The sequence below is a fragment of the Phyllostomus discolor genome, chromosome 7 (assembly GCF_004126475.2).
Source record: "Phyllostomus discolor isolate MPI-MPIP mPhyDis1 chromosome 7, mPhyDis1.pri.v3, whole genome shotgun sequence".
In the NCBI taxonomy this organism is placed as follows: Eukaryota; Metazoa; Chordata; class Mammalia; order Chiroptera; family Phyllostomidae; genus Phyllostomus; species Phyllostomus discolor.
The window spans coordinates 27,938,813-27,959,643 of record NC_040909.2 but is presented as its reverse complement, the minus strand read 5'-3'; the positions used below and the strand labels follow the sequence as shown (position 1 = coordinate 27,959,643).

General features: G+C 43.3%; 1 protein-coding gene across 1 annotated transcript in view; it reads right to left on the bottom strand.

Annotated features, from left to right (window-relative positions):
- LOC114501309 (collagen alpha-4(VI) chain-like) overlaps positions 1-13,527 on the bottom strand; it is a 109,364-nt gene extending 95,837 nt beyond the window's left edge. The window contains 2 exon segments of the mRNA XM_036030634.1: positions 7,679-7,792; positions 13,360-13,527. The gene's annotated coding sequence lies outside the window, so the exon portion shown is untranslated.
- Positions 13,528-20,831: the final 7,304 nt, after the last annotated feature.

Below are 20,831 nucleotides of genomic sequence, written 5' to 3'. Positions count from 1 at the left end.
ATGGGTAAACATGGTGAACAAAATTTAAACAAGTGATCAATATTAATATCAACAAATATAGGATAAACCAACATCAAGAACCTCCTGATATTATGCATGAGAACATTCAACATCACTTATATGGTAACCCTCCTCAAAAATTCATGACCTAAATCCAATAATGAGGAAACAATCATATAAACCAAAACTTGGGGCAAGCTGAAAAGCAACTGGCCTGTGCTCCTCCAAAATAGTAATGTCATGAGAGACAAAGAAAAACTGAAGAACTAACTGAGATTAAAACAGTCCAAAAAGACTGTTTTTAAAGACAGCTAAAGGCAACATATGATCTTGGATTGCGAAAAAAAATAGTGCTATAAAGGACATTAAGTAGGACAATAGATAAAATTTTAATGTGGACTGAATATTATATAATGATTATGTTTCAATGTTAAATTTCCTAATTTTGACCCTTGTGTTGTAGTTATCTAAGAGAGCATCCTTATTATTAAGAACTACACACAATATGTTATGGAGCAAGGGGTCTTAAGATCAGCTATTTACCCTCAAATGTTCAGCATATTACAATTCAGAAAGAGACAAACAGGTAGGGGGAGTGAAGAAGGGGGAGAGAGAGAGAGAGGGACGGAGGGAGGGAAGGAAGGAGGGAGAGAAGCATGCCAATGCTCTTGTAACTTTTTTCTTGAGGCTTATAAACTTCATCATCTCAGCATTTCATGAACTTCACCTTGCCAGGGAAATAGGAATAACTAGCCTATTTTTCCTGAGGCATTTCATTCAGGGAGGATGCCTACAATCCACTAAGCAGACCAGGCCTCTCTCCGAAGGCCCTGGGAAGGTCAGGGCACCCTGCCACTCTGTACTTCCTGTCACCAAGGAACACAGAAAGAGCAGGTTCATGATAGTGAATAAGGCCAAGATGGTCCTCTGCAATTATCTAGTCTGGTATCACATACATAGATTCTATTTCTTTTATGTCCTTTAAGAAGTTTGCTCCAGACACTGGCTCTAGAAGTAACAGATTTAAAAAATAGTTCTTTCTCTGAGAGAACTTGGAACTCTACTAAAGAGAGATGGTTAAATTGCAGTTCCATGGGGTGAGGAAAATACTATAGAAATCCATACAAGGTGCCAAGGAGCACAGTGGGTGACCACGTCCCCTCACTTGGATGAAGGACTCAGAGCCATTGTCACCAGAGTTGAAACTTGAAGGATGAGTAGAAAGTTGCAAGTGGACAAGGGTCCTTCCAGGCAGCAGGACAGCATGTGCAAAGACACAGGAGAGGTTCTAGATACCCCAAATGGAGCTCATCCGAGGCCTCGGGAACCAAGGTTTGGAGTGGTGGGAACTTGGGTAAACCTCATTGGAGTGCCCGTACTATACAAGCTCTTAAGACATAAGTTTGATGGAGACCTTCAGTTTTCTGAAATACATGAAATGAGAAGGTGGGATAGAAAAGAGGAACTGGGCAGAATTTCTCAATTTTCAACAATAAACCAACTAAACTCCATTGAATTACATTAGCAGTGTTTTGCACACCAGTCTCCTTCAGGGTTTCTGTTCTCTCTCTGTGGATGTCACCCTCAGCCATAAAAGTAAATCAGCCATCTCTAATGTTCTGTGATGGTGGCTCTCAAACATGAGTGATGTATCAGAATCACCCAGAGGACCAGTTAAAACCCAGCCTCCTGGGCCCTAACTCAAGAGTTTCTGATTCAGGAGGTCTGCAGTGGGGTGTGAGAATTTGCATGCTGAGCTGGTCCAAGGGACCACACTTTGAAAACCATTCTTCCATGCATTTAACATGCAATGGCTCCTTCCCAGACAGATGTCTTTGACAGCATCTCTAGCTCCACATGGAGAAAAGCAAGTGTCTATAATTAACTAAATGGCGAAAGGGAAGAGACGATCAATTTAAAAGTGTCTTCTGTATGACCGAAAGGTAAGCAGAAACTGCAGTATATTTGGATGAAAGGCCCAATGCAAATGTGCAAAATTAACACATTTAAAATTTTTCTTTCTAATTATACTTTACTCTGAAATCCAGAGCTATGTTCATTCTCTCTCTCTCTCAGTCTCTCTCTCTCTCTCTGTCTCTCTCTCTCAGTCTCTCTCTCTCTCTCTCTCTCTCTCTGTCTGGCCACTTAGATATGGCTTTCTGAGATGTGCAGCACACCACATCTGGGCAACAGGAAGCTCCAGGAGGCAAACAGTTGAGGGACATAAACAGATTTTTCTGTATACAGCACTTTAAAAACCACATGGCATGTCTGAAAGTTAAAAGAAACTAAAGGTTAGCCTTAATCAACTGAATAAACATTAACATTTGCTCTGTGCCCATTCACAAGTCTTTTGACTGCTTCTCTATATATACAACTTTGCTGCAAAATATTTGAGGGAGGTCATGTCAAACATTTCAATGACAATTAATGTGTCATTAGGCTCCAAAAGAAAAATACAGCAAGATGCAGGGTCTTGGAGCATGCCTCCAGGTAGGGATAAAGTTGACAATGCCAGAGCTCAGCAGAGCAATAAATGGGTGCTGTGACCGTGAGACTCCCATCAGCTGTGGTCATCACAAGAACAGAACACCATTCATTTGTAGGGTGTTTAAAATTTTGGAGCTGAACAAAATCTCAGCAGCTGGGCATTTTTAAAGCATCTTAGGCACTCTTCATATCCTGATTCACCTGGTTTCCCATAACTCCTGGTTCATACATCAAGTACATCATTTGCCATATTGCATTGTCATTGCCTGCTCAGTTGCTTACCTCCCTCACAGGGCTGTGAACACATAGAGGGTGGAGACTTGGTCTAAGAAATCATGGTAGGACAGGCTACATTGATGCTAACTAATTGTTCTTTCCCTTTATGATCTTATATAAATGGTTACTCAATGTTTTCATCCAATGAAAAAAGTGTTTACTCAAACTCTTTTAGCTTCTGTGTGGCTTAGAAACTCAATAGCCCCAGCATTTCTTGAGCTCTATCTATCTCACCGGATAAATGGTAATAACTACCTTATCTTTCTAAGGCATTTCATTCAGGAAGGATGCCTACAATCCACTATGCAGATCAGGCCTCTCTGCAAAAGCCCTGGGTGGGTCAGGGCACCCTGCCAGTCTGTACTTCCTGTCACCAGTAAACACAAGAAGAGCAGGTCATGATAGTGAATAAGGACAAGATGGCACTTTGCAATTATCTAGTCTGGTGTCACATACATGGTCCTTTGTTTCTTTTATGTCCTTTAAGAAGATGGTGGCTCCAGATGCTGGAGAGGAAGTATAGTGTGTAGCAGTAAAATAGACACATAATCCGACTTTGAATTTTCTGGTTCACGTGTCACCCCTGCAATATCCTTGTTATGTGACTTCTTGGAGTCTCTTGAACCCTCTAAGCCTCCGCCCTGTCAGCATCAAGTAGAGGCAATGACACCTTGCCATCACCACTTGGCAGAATGGCATGAGCTAATTGGGGAGAAAAGACTTTGGAAAATATATAAAACTTGACAGGTTACTATTACCTTTGCCAAGCAATAATCTATGAAACAAAGTCCCAAAATGTTAGTCCTTCCTCATTGACACAACCAAGCTTCAGCATTTTTTATTCCAAGAGAAATGCTTTGTTTGAATCAAAGAGCCAAGATGGCATTTTTGCTTCCTGGAGTCTAGGTAATAACCACAGTATGATGAAAATGAGATGTGGGGTTGTAACAGCCTTTTCACAGCAGCGAGAGAAGACTTCCTAAATCAAAGGTGTAGGGTACCTAGCATGACACCAATCTGGTGGCCATCTTGTCACCTGGGTGACAGTTCTTTGAAACTAGCTGCCTATGTTCTTTGAGCTGAATCTTGCACTTTTGTCTCCATGACTTCAGCTTGAAATAAAAAAGTGCCATTAAACTATTCTTCATATCATTTTTAAAATATCTCAAATAGTGTATGATAAATTTTTTAAGACAAATACAAAAAATACCCATTAAATGCATCAACAGAAACCTCTCTGGCCCTGAGAAAAATGAAGATATGTCTTCATAGGTTGTAAAATGGCTAACTTTCTGAAGGTTACATAATTGTAAGATGTGTGCTTTGCAAAGTTCATTCAGACTTCACAGATTTGCAATATGTCACTTATTTCTTCCCCCTGCCTAAAATGGTGCACTCAATTCCTTGATCCCAAAACATGTGCATATGTGCGCACACACCCACACATATACTCACACCTGGCAGGCTCCCTCCAACACCCATCTCAAATGTCACCTCCCTCCTGTTCTGTTCTTCCTCTGAACCTTGTGCACTTATTTCAGTGAATAACCAAGCTTTTTAAGACTGTGTCTCCATCATTTATGTATGCTCAGCACCTAGAACAGTTCCCTTCTTTGCTCTTTTATTTTTTTCTCCTTCCTTCATTACCCTCAATTCCTGTCAACTGCAACCTTCTCATGGCACAAACCCAATATCATGAACTCGTCTGGCTCGTCTTACACACACCCTACATTTAACCTGCCAGGAAATCCTGTTGGCTCTCCACTAAGGCTGTATATCCAGAAATTGATTCTCTTCCACCACTTCTGCTGCAAACAGCCTGTCTTGAGCCACCATCCCCTCTCTTGCTTGGTGACTACAGTAACCTCCTTGGGTCTCTCTGCTTCTAACCTTTCTCCCTGAAGTGTAGCCTCAGCACATATCCAGGAAAATCCCTTTAAAACCTAAGTCACCTCTGCTCATAGCCTTTTAATGAATGCCTGTTTTGCTCACAGTAAAAAAAAAGACAAAGTAGGTTACAAGGCCCTGTGTGCTCCCGGCCAGTTTTCTCTCTGACTCATCTCTCACTCATTATACTCCGATCACCTTGGACTACTGAATGTTCTTCAAATAGCCAGCTACATCCCCTGGTAGGATCTTTGCGTATGCTCTTTCCTCTGCCTCTAACACTCTTCCCCATACACCCCCAAATCTATATGGCTCATCAAGTCTTTGCTCTGATGTCACCTTCATACGTAGGCCCACCCTAGCCATTCTACTTAAAATTGCTGCCCACCCTTGTTCTCCCAGCACACCCACCCACGCCAACCCTGCTCTGCTTTTCCTCTTTTCCCATAGTTCTTATCACCTCCTAACATGCTATATGATACTCACCATGATTTTTATTAATTATCTGTTGTTATATCCTCACCTTTAGACAGAATATAAGCACCGTGAGGAATCTTTTATTCTCCATGATATGTCCCCAGGGCCTGGCACATTCTAGGTGTTCCACAAATTTTTGTTGCATAAATTCATTTTCTTGGAAAAAATAAATGACTTCTTGTTCTTAAGACAGAATGATCTATATGAAGATTTAGAGGCACTCGGGAAGACCAATGGCCCCTAGGCCATTATATTTTGGTAGATGAAGGACTCAGTGACAACTGGGTTTACTTTTACATTTTAATTACAGCTATATTTTAATTCATTTGTATTAAATGTATAATCAGAACAAACAGTATAAATCTAAACATTTGGCAAGATTGTTGAGTGGGTAAAACCATATCATGGGCATAGTGTCGGAAGGGACTTGGCCCAAGATCCTTGAGAAATCCAAAATTAAGCTGGTCTGTGACTGCAGCCCATATCCAAAGGGGCATGGGAGTGATGCAGCTGGAAGGGTGAATCCTCTAAAACTCACAGCCACAAAAATTCACTTAGCAAGTGCGGGCTGCGAACTAAAGTATTGCAGGTTCAATTCCCAGTCAGGGTACATGCCTGGGTTGCAGGCCATGACCCCCAGCAACTGCACATTGATGTTTCTCTCTCTCTCTCTTTCTCCCTCCCTTCCCTCTCTAAAATAAATAAATAAAATCTTTTTAAAAAATCCATTTAGCTAGTAAGTTGCCCAAACATAAGACACAAGATTGGAATGTTTGAGCAAAACAGTCATCTGTATGATCTTTCTAAAAAGGAGTCATCATGTTTTTAGGTTCAGAATATTCCAGGCCAAAACTTCAGGGAGATAACAGCTATCATTTTACTTCCTAGTGACTCTATAACTCACCATATTTTCTGTTTGTGCAAAAATATAAACAGGGGTTGATAACTCTTAGTCAATGCCAAGATAAACACATCCTCAGACCTTTCAAAGCCTATTCCTATGAGTCAGAAACTATCAGACAGAACTATGTGATTGCAGACAACTTTCACAAGCCTGTGGGTTACACACTCAGGGGCTGAAACTGAAAAGGACCCCTCTGCATTGGGTAGTCCCAGGACCTATTTCTTAGTTGTTGAAGATAAATACAAAAGAAACAAAAAGGCAATAGATTTTTCTCCTGTAGATCCTGTGGAATAATTTTCAGCCAGTATTTTTGATACTTTCATCCCACAAAAGTCATCCTCACTAGTCATAACCATCCTTATGTTTGTTCTCTAAATGTAAATGTAGGAATATCAACCACAGTTATCTAAAAATTACATTAAAAAATCTAAAATGGATCAATTTCACCTAACCTTTTTTTGCAGTTCTTTACAAAGTAATCAGTTCCTTGAGCTCTAGTAAATTATGTGCATGCTGACATATTTAGGGAGAAGTATACTGATGTCTATAATTTACTTAAAAATTCATAAAATAATAAGATGGATTAAGGGATGAATAAAGGGAGTGATATGTGGAAAACAACCATATTAAGCCCTGGCTGGCGTAGCTCAGTGGATTGAGTGTGGGCTGCAAATGTGTCGCAGGTTCGATTCCCAGTCAGGGCACATTCCTGGGTTGCAGGCCATGGCCCCCAGCAACTGCACATTGATGTTTCTCTCTCTCTCTCTCTCTCTTTCTCCCTCCCTTCCCTCTCTAAAAATAATAAATAAAATCTTTAAAAAAAAGAAAACAACTATATTAAAATGTTAATAGTGAACGTAAGTGTTGAGTATACATGTATTCTTTGAATTTTTAAATTTTGTTGTATGTTTGAGTTTTTTCATAAAAAAAAGTGATAATCATTTAACTTACTGGTTAAAACTGTGTATGGTAGTCAAATGGAAAGGAAAATCGTAGTCAAATTGTATGAATCCTGATAAACCAGATGGACAAAAACTTTCATTTCTTACTCAAAATTGCCCCCTTGGCTGGAGAATGCTCTAAGAGGGGAAGTCATTTTGACCTCAGTTTTATGTCTCTACTAAGTCTGTTTATTCACTAAATCTCTAGTGTTTTCTTCTTCCTTTGGTCTTACATTCAAACATTAATCTCCATTTTCAAAAGCTCCCGAAGATGTGCATCAATGAAATAATTCATGCAACCTGTGTGAGTCCCCTGAGTCAGTTTCCCTTTTCCACACCGACGATATATTCTGGATGCATTTGCAAAATATTTCCCATATCCCTGCTCAGTGACAGTTCAGAGAGGTGCAGATCCCTTCTGTCATGGTTTTCATTTAGAGGTTCCTCTTTCTCTGTACATCTAACATATTCTTCGGGGCGTAGGGGTTTCCTCTGCATCTTTCTCCCTATCTCACTAGTTCTCCATCTCTTTGCCGTTCAACATCTCTCTTTCAGCCTCTGTCTCTTTCTCCTTTGTCTGTATCATTTTGTCTCTCTCTGCTTAGAAGTGAAAAAGTAGCAGTGCATTTGCAAAAATAAAGGGAAACAAAACTAGAGTTCCCAATAAGAAAATTATGCCTAAGAAAAAAAAATTTCCTCCTACCTGGCAAAGTTTTTTGGGCAGGTCCTTTCAATTTCTCCTTCTTATCTTCATCCCTTAAGAAGCTGTTCGAGCCTAGAGGACTGGAAGGCTCAGGGATATACATCAGCTTTTGTCCTGAGGGAAGAAAGGAGGGGCAAGAGGAGGAGCAAATACTGTGTCTGTAGTGACACTGCTTGTGCTCACACAGCTGTATTGCCATTAAATAAAAACGGTCCTTCACTCTGTAAACACTGGTCTTCAAGGTGAAGACAAAAACCTACCAAGGAGAGCATTCTCAAAATAATAACACCACCACAAGCAATAACAGCAATATATAAATTAACTAGCATTTTTCAAATTTAATTAAGAGCTCCTAGAATAAAAATTGACCCTATTTTAAAGATTTAGTCTCCACTTAAAGTCTCTAGACAATAAACTCATTGAGAGCAGGCACTGGGTATCATTCATCTTTGTGTCACTGATATCCCCTAGATGTCCCCTAGCAAAAAGCCTTGGACATATTAGGTCTCAAAACAGTGTGTATAATGAATGTTTGGATGGATGTGTACATGGCAGGGGGAAGAATGGATGGATGGATGGATGGATGGATAAACTAATGAACTGAACAATGACAAACATACCCTGCATGATAACCTGCCCCAGGCAGGTAAAGCTCAAGTGTCCGCATTCTCCTTGGATGTTCTAAACTAGCTCACAACAACCAGATCAGGATGGAGTCAAAGGAAATATACAGTATAAGTATTTACACAGGTGTATACACAAGTTAAGGTAAGAGTTAAGGTGCTATAACTAGAGACCTGACAATAATATGGCTTACAGAACAATGAAAGTCATTTCCCTCTCCCTTAATCAGTCCAAGTTGGGTATTCCAGGTCAGCGAGAAGCTTTCCTCCACTCATTCAGGGACCCAAGGTGAGACTCAACACCTGCCATCTGAAGTTTCTGTGAGTACCACTGGGGTAGCCAGCGGGAAGGAGGAAGCTAAACTTAGAGAGTTCCTCCTAAATCAGCGAAACAGAAGTTGCTCACGTTCCTTCCACCACACTCCATTGATCTGAGCTTAGTCACACAGCCATACATGTTTGTTAATTTATTTTAGAGAGAAGGGAAGGAAGGAAGAAGGAGAGAGAGAGAGAAACATGGATTGGTTGTCTCTTGTATGCGCCCCAACGTGGGGACCAGGCTCACAACTCAGGCATGCGCCCTGACCAGGAATGGAACAGGCAACCTTCAGCTTTGCAGACCTGCGCTCAACCAGCTGAGCCACCCTGGCCAGGATGGTCAGCTACCATTTCCATCACATTTTGTATACAATGTTTCAAAGTCTGAAGAGCCATTCCTGGAATGAAATGTTGTTATGTTTCTGGCCTGAGTGTTCAAGGAAAGGCAGTCACATGAAGTTTCCTGAAATAAACTGCCATGAGGAGGACAGTATACCAGGAACAAAGTTAAATTCAAACTTCTCCGTGTTTTTCCAAGGTTGTTAAATTGGGCATAAAACTTAGAGAGCTCTCTACATGGAGGATAACTTTTGAAATAATTAGACCACTTCACTCTATCACTAAATTTGTCCCTTCATTATTCATGATGTGGGTATAACAGGGCAAAGTTTTGTCTTACTCAGAAACAGAGTCACTTCACATATAGCTGAGGCAGTAAGTGCTGATCAAATGTTCTGATTCTCCTGGGGAAATAATCAAGCTACCACATGTAAAACTCTTCAGCAAAAACAGTTAAGCTCAGATACTGAATGCCAACCAGTATTTTCAGTCTTCTGTTCCCTCCTTCTGCTCAGAAAGCCATGTTCTCCCTCTGACTCACCTGCTCAACGGCATCTCCCTCCTCTTGTCTCCTTCCATTCCCCAAGGCGGTAACTTAGACACCGAGATGACTTTAGGCTCATGGTGTTGAATTCTAATACTGACCATAGACAAGTAGTAAGGTCCTTACTGCTTTTGTAACCGCAATGCATTCACTGCTTTTCTCTACTCTGCACCCTCTCCTTGACCTTCAGGCCACCTGCCCCTCCTCTTTGTGTGCTACTCTCCTACAGGGGAGAAGCTTGCTATCTTAGTTTGGGTTCCCCACAAAGCAGAACCTGAGACAAAGACTTGGGTGTAGGCAATTATTTGGAAAGCAATTCAGGGAAGCAAAAGATGAAACACAGAAAGTAAGACCTGAAGGAATAAGAGCCAAAAAGTGTGCCTTAATGAGCATATTAGCTCTGTAGACAGCTGGAGTTCAGTCCTGCTGGGAAACCTCTGAGAAACTACAAATGACCCTCAGAAATCTTCCAGTGAAAGACAGCTGGGATTTAGTCAATGAATGCCATTCCTCAGTGATTGAAGATCGCCCCTAGAGGAGAGGAAGGACTAAATCCTTGACACTTCACAGCTGCCCTGTGAGCAGACTAAGTGAACTGACTTAGCAATGAAGTAAGCCCGCGGGAGAAGTTGGGAGACTCCACAGCGGGAGGCCGTGCGCAAGCTCAGGGACTTCCCGCCTGCTGTAGGTGAGCTCAGAGCTGCGCTGAGCACATCCGGGGCACGGGATCAGCACTGTCTGCTACCCTTTCCAACATCTTCAAAATGGAATCTTCTCACTTACAACCTCAGGTTCTCCCTCCCACTGATTATTCTTACCTTCAGGGGACCAAATGCCTCAGATCGAAGCTCACAATTCCTTCCTCTTCACTCTCACAAATATTTATGCCAAAATCCACTATTGCTCTTACCGTGGAATTCTGGGTTTGTTTCCTTCCACCATCTTTCCCTCACTACATTGTGGGGTGCTCAAGGGTAGAAACTCTATCTCCTGTACAAGGATAGGCACGGAGTAGGAACTCAAGAAATAATCACCTCAATAACATACCTAAACTCCAAAAGACCTTCTCCGACTTCAGTTGATGTAACATTCCCACTTTACCTCACTCCTTGATGTTTGACTACAAAAGCAGTCATGCTGTTATTTCAACAGAGACCCTGATCAAGTGTATCTGCAGGGTGGGGCAGAAGTGGGTTTACAGTCATTCATATGGAAAATAATATAATAATTAATAAATAATAATACAGGAATAAACTCTTTTGTTCCATGTACTCACAACTGTACATCTATGTTTGCCCCTCCCTGTAAGATGAGTTCAGGGGGAAGAATTTCTTCTGTGAAACTGTGGGGGGAAATGCTTTGGTTAATTAACAAAAGAACATGAGAAAATTTGTTCTCTAAAACCATCGACTGTCAGAAACATGGCTGTTCGAAACCACATTTAGTGAGAATGGAATACCTCATTCTTGCCTGAAGGATCTAAGTCATTTTAACATGAAAAGAGTTTCCATTTCCAATCTTGGTGCAGATCTTCAGATAAGGATCTTGCACACAACATTCCACATTTATCTTAACTTTCTAGCTCCCCAGAAAACAAGATCCTGAATTTTCTCATCTCACTCAGCCCAGGCCTGATGCTTCCTCCTTCCTACATGTCCTTGCCTTGCTTTGAGCAAGCACAGCACTGCTCTGTTGAAATTTTACCAAAACCCTACCTTTTTTTTCCAATACTGCAGCACGTCTGTGCCTTCCTTGGTCTGGTGAGGTGACCCATCATCCCTCTGGTATGTGGTCCCTTTGCTCAGTAAGTTAACCCAACTGTATTGGATGGCAAGTGTAACCTTGGTGGTCCTTAATCACCTCTAGCTCACTTGTTTGCAGCACAGATTAATTTATCAAGGTTGCTAGTCACTGCCATGAAAAGCACTTAGAGATAGACCCTGAGAAGACTGGGCAGGGTAAACTTCAGTCAGGAGCCAAGTTACAACTTTTTAAAAGACCTAGGGGTTTTGAGAGCACAGTAGATGTTCGAAGAGGGCGAAGTAGTGTGGTAGACCTGAACCGAGAGTAGAAGGGATAGGCAAAAATGAAACCGTCATTTCTTCTTTGCCTACCTGGAATGAAAACCACCCTCCTTATGGGAAAATTCCATTTCACCCTCAGCTGGTGAGGGAGGGAGAGGCAGTCCCCACATCCTGACAGATCCAGGAGCCAGCATGTGACTCAAGCCTGGCCGGTCAAAATCTTTCCTCGGATTTTTTTTCCCAATGTTTCTAGTTATGAAATTATAAAGCTGAATTTGCCTGTTGCCATGGTTTCAGCTTGGTAAAACCAGCTCCTGATCGCAAAACACAGAGGAAAGCAGAGACGAAATCCTGAGGACATTCAAGTACCTGCCCATCCATAGTGTGTGTGTGAGTGTGTGTGTGAGTGTGTTCACATGATCTCAGTTTGAATTTTGGTCACTTGTAACTTAGAGTCATTGCCATAGCACACTTTTGTAACTGAGTGTTATTCCGTCTCTACAGGTCCAAGTCTGCACTACTTTTTGTCAGACGATGAACACCATATAATTCAACATCTTTTCCTATTTGCTTTTGCTACCAGGAATCCTAGAGCCAAACACAACATCCAGCTGCAGCAAATGTTTGTACATTCAGAAAAATTAGCCCTAGAAAGATCATATGAATCATCCAGTCAAACCTCCTTTTGCCAAGAAAACTTGAGGTCCAAGTAGGACATGTAAGCAATTGATAGCCATTTTCTTGGGCAACTGACAGTATCTACTCATTCTACTTTCTTATATTTTCTGTTCTTTTATTTGAAAACTGCCTCAAATAAGAGTGTCTCCATTTTCATCTTCACAGATGGGAGGGTGGATGGCAGAAATGAACGGATAATCCCAGGAAAGCAGGGAGGAACAGGGGCAAAGACAATGGGACCTAACCAAGGAATTAACACTATTCAGATCTAGCAAAAGCTCTAAAGTTTACACAAAAGATGGAGCTTACAGTGACTTCAGAAAAGCAAAGGATTATCGAGGAGCCAGGGATGGGGATTTTTAAGGCTGGTGTGAGAAGACTTGGTGCTAAACTCAGAAATTCCTAAATCATGGTTACAGTTATAGTGCCTTAAAAACTTAAAGACACTTACTCATACCTAATAGAATGAGTTAAGTGATGCTAGCTACAAATCTGTACCTCAGTGTGTTCAATCAGATATGCATAAAGCCAGACTATGGATGAACCTCAGATATAAGCCACCCCCATATGCCCTTGATGGGTGAGAAATAGTTGAGAAGGGAAATGATGCAATAAATGTAATCCGTGACTCAGAATGTCTTTGTGGGGTCTCTGGGAGATCAGATGCTGGCAGCCACGAAGGACAATTGCCAACTCCATGAGCTGATAGGAGGCTCCATCAAAAGAACACCTGCTAGTTAGTGGACAAACGAGCTCTCCTTTGGTAACAACGTCACCTCTCAGTCTCAAATTTTTCTTGATCTGGAAGCTGGAAGAGATGCCTAGGACTGTAGTCTAGTTTGCCATCCCCATCTCCTATAAACACAGAAACATGAAAGACCTCGTTTTGGCTTAGGGAGGAAGGCATCAAAGAGTTTAAATGATCCCCCCTCTGTTCTCACACACAAGCTGGATCCTTGAGGAGCTGAGGAGCCCCTGTTATCACCAACATGTGCTCGCTGAGCACTCACAGTGAGAGCGGCACCCCACTGGTCTCTTGGAATCCAGGACTAATCCCCAAAGCTATGTTCTTTGGAGAGACAAGGTATCTGCACCCATGATGAAAAGCAGACAAGAAGGGATTGAGAAACCAAACATAAACAAAAACATACTAACCTTTGTACAGTTAAATGACCTGGGCATTTTGGTCATTTGCATGAGAGCATCATTTTCAGACTGTATCCAGAATGTTCAGTAATTCTGCCACATCACTTCCACAGGCTACGGAGAAACTGGTTTGAACCCATTGTGGATGAAAGAGAATTTGCCTTGAGTCTTTATCTGCTAAAGTCACATGTTTTGTTGTGTTTTTTAAGATTTTATTTTTTTATTTATTTTGAGAGAGGGAGGGGAGGGAGATAGAGAGAGAGAGAAACATCAATGTGCGGTTGTTGGGGTCATGGCCTGCAACCCAGGCATGTGCCCTGACTGGGAATCGAACCTGTGACACTTTGGTTCGCAGCCCGTGCTCAATCCACTGAGCTATGCCAGCCAGGGCTAAAGTCACATGTTTAATGTTTACTTAGATAGAACTTCTGCAAAGAGGAATGACCTTATGCCCTCCCCCAAAATAAAAAATGCTTGATTTTCATACAATGACTAGTTAATTACAATAAGATCAAGAGGTCATAGCTAGGGGTCAATGATCTCCAGGCTGGTCATAAATTTAACCTCCAGTATCAAATACAGTTTACGACTTCAAGTGACAAACACTGCTCTCTACAATAAACATTCTAACAAACATAGTTCCTTATACCCCAAAGTAATAGCCTCAAATTTCCTTTCGATGATCTTTCATTATGTAAACTTTTGACTATTACAGGAAACCCTGGGTTTCTAGAAAACTCACTTAACCCAAAATCAACTATATGATAAGATATCACTGCTAAGAAATCCTCTGGGGAATTCAGATTCCATAAACTTGGCATGGGGTTCGGGTGTTTTGAACAATCATCCTCAAGTGATTCTTGCATCCCACCCTCTGAGTCCATAAGTTCTACAACCTCTGCTTCCCCGCACTCCTGAGTCTCTTAGTTCACATGCTGGCTCATGGGAATCTGCAGTACGATAAATGATTTACCAACATGTAAGTGCCATTAGTCTGTCCTGCCCCAACTCCCACCCTGGTAGGAGGAATCAGCATTAAGACACCTTTGCCCCATCCTCCAATCAATCTCAGGAACTAAGTAAAAATCCTTTGTTTCATCACAACTGAGGATTCAGCTGGGTGTTTGCAGGAGGAGGCGACAGAGGCCATTACTTGGGCTGAGAAGGGAGGCAGAAAGGTCCTGAGACTATACCCTTGAGTGGGGTTTGGGGTCTCCCCACAGGACACAGCCTGGGCTCTGAGTGTCCACTGAGCCCCAGTAGATGGGGGTCCATGGGAGAGTGGGGTTCCTAATGAGAGCAAACCTTCAGCACAATACAGCCCTACACTTCTCAGGTTTGCCAAGAGCCAGATGGGAGAACCAGCCATGAGTGCGACCATTAATACGGAACCAGGAACCAATGTGGGTGCACATTGGATCCCTAACCCCCCCTTTCTCCAAGCTGAGGATTCTTATCTGACCTTGTACAGATGAGAAGAGAACGCTAATAGAGTCTGAAGTTGAATTTCCTACCTACCTACCAAAGATCTTTGGAAGAGGCTGTCCCATTGAGAGAAAAAAGTGCAGAGAGGAAATTTAGTGTAGTCATTGAGAGAAGGGACTCTGGGGCCAGACGGTTCCGGGTTTAAATTCTGGCCCTGCCTCTTATGAGCTGTGTAACTTTGGGCCAGTCCCTTAATCTGTGTGTACCCCAGTTTCCTCATCTCCACAATGAAAATAATTTAATAGTTCCAACCTCATAAGGTCATTGAGAAGTCTGAATAAGTCAACACAGGCAAAGCATTAGCCATGGGCTTGGCACACACTAAGTGCTACATAGGTGTTTTCTATTAGCATTATTCTAAAACTCAAATGCTGTGGACTAAAAGTCACCCCTGATCCATTTGCAGGCACACTGATGACTGCGTACTGAAGAACATTGTTACCTATGGCAAAGGACTGCCCTTCTCACTGTTTCTTTGCTCTTCAGCAGAAAGTTGAGTTCCTAAAACTAAAGCTTGTTTCTACAAAGATGCTGTGGAGCCAGTGCTGGGGGTTGGTGTTGGTAGAGAAATTTGGACCAAGTGTGCAGGAATTTTACTTAACCAAGGAGTGAATTAAGAATACAAAGATATGTAAAATTCCTGTCTGTATCCAGCTGTTACGATGATTCAAGTATTTCACAAATTATTTCTGCAACTGAATTTATTTTTTAACTTTCCATGTTGAGATTATATATATATACACACACACACACACACACACACACACATATATATACACACACATATATAAAATATTCCAGGGTATGAATATAGAATTTTAAAAATACAACTAAACCTGAAGGAAAAAGAATCACTTATAACCACAAGTCGCCACCCAGGAATAACCTCAAGGGTCCCTTTGAAGAAGGAAAGTGTACCTTGCTTTGTTGTTTGAAGGCTATTTCCCCTCCCACTGTGTTTGGAAGTGGTGCGAGATGATCCAGGTGCCTCGGAGAGAAAGAAAAGGACTCCCACTCAGTGAGCAGAGATGAAGCCATGGATGGACCACGTGACCACCGGCGCTGAACTCATCTCCGTGATCTGCACGGGGCAGGCCACGGGCAGGGTTTTCTTAGCAGGTCTTTTTTGAATCCAAAGAATAAAAGCTGAATTTTCAACAAATTTTAGCCTCTGGCCCCGGTTTCTGAACACAAACGCTAGAGATACCTATCCCTGTGCAAAGCCCATTCAAAAAATGGAATGAATGCGCTGACTGCCGGAGGAAACGAGGAAAGATTCTGTTTCTCCATCTATCTGATCACAGCTTGGGCCAGAACCCAGGCTATTGGGCACATTTAAAGCCCAAGGACACTGATCCAGCCATGCTCCTGGCCAAGAGGTGCCCTGCTGGGCCTCGCTCTCCCTGAGCAGTTTCTTTTATCCTAATCTGGAGAAAAGCAGGTCTCTTCATTAAAACAGAGCCTGAGACCCCACACTTGCAGGCAGGTGATTTATTTGGAAGGAGAGCCCAGGGAGCAGGAGCAGGGAAGAGGCAGCGAGTGAGACAAGGAGGGAGGAAAGGAGGATGGGAGGCTGTGTTACTGAGATTGCTGCTGCTGGAAGCAAGGGGTGGGGGAGGACTCATCCTGCTGCCACCCCCCAGAAATATACCAAATGCCCCTGAGAATTGTCCACCCCAAAGACGGGAGACTGGCACAAGCATCTGCTGGTTCCTGTTCCCCATTAGCTGAGGGTTGCTCCAAGGGCATCGACTTCAGGCCAAGCTTCCTGGAAGGCCCAGTGGACCCCCTTCGCATTACAGAAAGCCCTGGGTTAGGAAGAGGGAAGACACAGGGACACACACTTGAGGGGCCAGTCGTCAGGATGAGGGTGTCCTGGGCTCCCACAACTCTCCACCACAGCTGCCTCTGAAGGCAGAGATGGACTCGGGGGTGTGACTTGGGGTGCCAGCAGGGCCTGCTTCATGTCAGTATGAGTGGGCAGTTTAGACCTGCAGCCTCAAACCTGTTCCAAATTTCCAGACCCTCAGCTTCAGGCCCATTTCACAGATGGACAACTGAGGCTCAGAGTGTTTGAATGGAAAGTGGGAGACAAGGACTAAACCTGTGTCTCCTGCTCCTGACCGGTGCTCCTTCAGCCCCCAGTACCCTCTAGACAGGACTACACTGGGATCTTCTTTCTGTTCCTTTCTTATAAAAAGCTTCCCCCTACCCGGCAGCCTGACACTTCTGCAGCACACCCTCCCTGGGGCTGTTGAGAGCCAGTATATGTATCTGCGATTAAACACTTGAGCTCTAAGTTCCTGGCTTCCCCACTTCCTAGCTGTTTGACCTTGAGCTAGTGACCTAGTCTTTCTGTGGCTCAGGTGCCTCAGCTGTGAAATGTGATAATTATAGTACCTGAATCACAGCACCGATCAAGGATTAAATAAATTAATACTTGTAAAGCACTTAAAAGGCAACCCTGTTCTTGGAAAGCACTCAAATTCATTCAGCACTCATTCAACAAATACTTATGGAGCATCTACTTTATCTTTGATGCTGTTCTAAGCTCTGAGAATACAGCAGCAAATGAACAAAGAATCCTCTCTCATTTCCCAGACCAAGGATTCTCAAACTTGAGTGGCCTCTGATGAATTACCTTATTAAAACACAGGTTTATGGGCCCTACCTCTAGCAGAGGTGGCAAACACAAGGCCTGCAGGCCAAATCCAGCCCTCCGCCTTGTTTTATTCAGCCTGGCGCCTTGTTTCTACCCAGCAGCAGGCTGAGCTCTCGCTTAACTGTTAAGAAGTAGTTACATCTATACAGTCCTAAAATTATACTCGGCCCTTTGAAGGCAATCTCGAGGCTGATATGGCCCCTGGTGAAAATGAGTTCAACACTCCTGCTAGGGCTTCTGATTCAGAAGGTGTAGGGTGGGGCCAGGTAATTCACATTCCTAACAAGTTCCCAGGTGAGGCTAATGCTTTGGGTCCAAGGACTACTCTTCCAGAGTCATTGGCTACAGTGGGGCGAACAGAGATTAAGTACAGATTATATATATATCACATGGCAATTAGTGATATGCAGAAAAACAGAGAGGGCAAGGGAGGGTGAGGGTTACTATTTCCATGGGCATCAGAGAAGATTTCTCTAACAAGGTAGCATTTGAGGAAAGGCCTGAAGGAAGTCCATGAGCAAGTCAGGTATTCTGAAGGGAGAGAGTCCAAGGCAAAGAACAGCAAGTGCAAAGGCCCTGGGGTGGGAGCACACCCTCGGATGTCAGGGCTGGGCCAGGCCAGAAGACACCTTAGTGTCCATCATGCCAGGAGCACAGCATGGTAAGTGCAGCCTCAGCTGGATTTCAGATCCTTTTGCCCCCTCGGCTGGGCACTTCCTACAGAGCACAAGCCACCCAACAGACTGTGGTGGCCCTGGGAGGGCTCAAGGAACAGCAAGAAGGTCTAAGTGGCTGGAGCCCAGTGCGTGAGGTGAAGGTCACGAGGTAAATGTGGAATGTCTCCTAAGCTGTAGTAAAGACTCTAGCTTTTACCCTGGGTGGAACTATTCAAGAGCTCTGGGCAGAGAAGCAACATGAGACAACTTAGACTCACTCTACCTACAAGGTGGAAAATATGCTAATGGAGGGCAGAGGTGGAAGCAGGGCAACTATCATGGAGGCCGTGAGTATTAGTTTTATAGAAGTATCACTGCAGGGAGTGGCTTCCAGTAATAAGCCTAGTGGTACCCAGCCCTGAGGGACATGTAGGCTTACTGGGCAGCAGTTGTAAGAAAGTCTACTTCATCCTACCTCGGCTAACGACTGTGTATTGAGACAAGGACTATTATGCACTTTTCCTATATTATGTTATTTAATTTATCAAGAACTCCATGAGCTAAGTGCTGTCAATACAGATAAAGGAACTGAGACTCAGACGGTATGAAATATCTTTCCCAGATTCTCACACCAAGCTCTCTGAGACCCCAAAGAAGGGCTCATGCAGCCTTGCATTGCCTCCTCGATAATAGCTAAAGTGTTGCTGTTCACTAACGAATAACTTTTTAAAGTTTAAGTCAGTGCCAATTCAAGGTTGGCCCTATAACAATGCCATTCTTACTCACTTTCTCTCATGCTTTCCTGGGCTGGAGAGACCTGGAGTTGACCCAGTGAGCTGGACACTGCATCTATCCTGGGAAACCTGTAGGACCCTCATCTGGATGGTTTTCTGGGGAGGCTGAAAATAAAGTTCAAGAACCGCTGTACAGAGCGTCCGCATTACCAGCCCTGCATAACCTCCTACCCCAACCCTCAAATGCTTAAAGCAACTATTTTACTTTGCTTACAGTTCTGTGGGACAGGAGTTCAGGAAGGGCTTGGCTGGCAGGCTTCTCTCTTGGGGTCAGTGGCGGTTAGATACCATCTGGGGCTGTGGTCATTTAAAGGCTCTACTCTGCTGAACGTCCAAGATGCCTGCCTCCCGCCCTCCCCCAGCCAACAGTTAGTCCTTCCCTCGGCTGGGAGTTCGGCCGGGCTGTCCATCAGAGTGCCTACACGTGGCCCCTCCACCTCGGTGGTCTCAGGGTGGTCAGTACTCCTTCAGTGGTTGCTTCCCATTGCCTGAGCAAACCAACCAGGCGGAAGCTGCCGGGCCTGGTGTGACACAGCCTCAGAAGTCATGTGCCATCGCTTCTGCCACAACTGCTTGTCAAGGCAGCCGCAGCCCACCCAGCATCAGAGGGAGGAGATGCAGACCCCCACCTCTCAATGAAGGGGCGTCAGAGAATGTACAATGTGTTGTCAAACTTCCACCAAGATGTCATCTGGCAGTGTGCAAAAAACATCTGCCTACCTCATGGACTTTGCTGGAGGAAGATAAATTGGCACAAGCCCGATAGAAACTTGTTTGAAAACATTTATCAAAATTATAAATGCATGTAGTCTTAAGCCAAGCAATCCCACTTCTGTGAGTTTATCTTACAAATGTGCAAACTCCAATCACTACAAGTCATCTTCAATGTTTTAGGAGTGTTAAAGAGGCAGGACCAGAATTTTCACTAAAAAAAAATTGGGGGAATTTTCATGTATGGACATCACAAAATTGTTAAATATATTACATTACCTGGCTTCCTATGCTCCCAGCACGCTACCTGCTTTCTATCCATTATTTCTAAACTTCTTACAAGTCTCTAAGGTTAATTCCTTCTATGTCTCTGGGGGATTGGAAAGAGATGACTTGCCCAAAGCTGTCCTGGTTAAGTAGGGACACCTACAAATTCCAATCCAACTCTACAAGACCCTGCATTCTACTCTCCAGCTCACAGAAGTATGAGTCAGTCCTTAGGGTTGCATGCTTTTACTTGAGAACCTGTAGCCTCTCTGCATCTCCAAACCACCACACGACATAAGAGAACATTTCAGTACAAGTTGTTTCCTGTTGGAAGTAGCACATAACAATGATTCCACGTGATTCTTTGAAGAAAAAGACTAGGAGATTGAAGTTTGTACTGAACATTTCCTTAGAGATGGAAATCATTCTTAGTGTGTAACTAGAACTAGTGTCGGTTTCACATTTTGTTATGAATGTCCTAGAAACGGAACCTCAGCAGTTTCCCATCTTCTCTTGACCCTGCCTGCATTGTGCAAGAGCAGCTGAATGATTTGAGAAGATCAGAGGTCAGGATGGATCCATAATGGTCTTTTACTGCCCAAAACAAGGACTAGGCATAGATAATAAGCAAACGTTTTGCCTTACTAAATTAGCCAGCATCCTCGCCGCTTTCTGATTCCTCACAAGGTTGAAGCCATCCACAGAAGGGGCTGGTGGGTCCCAGCACTTCTCTCTCCCTCCCCACCCCACACGCGTGTGCACACACACACACACACACAGTCTTTGCACTGAAGTTTACCCCTGCTTTTTCACTGAAATATAAACACACAGAAAATTCTCGATCTTCACAAACTCTTTTCCTAGTTTCTTAGGCTAAATGAATCATTCCCCTGTGCACACATTTCC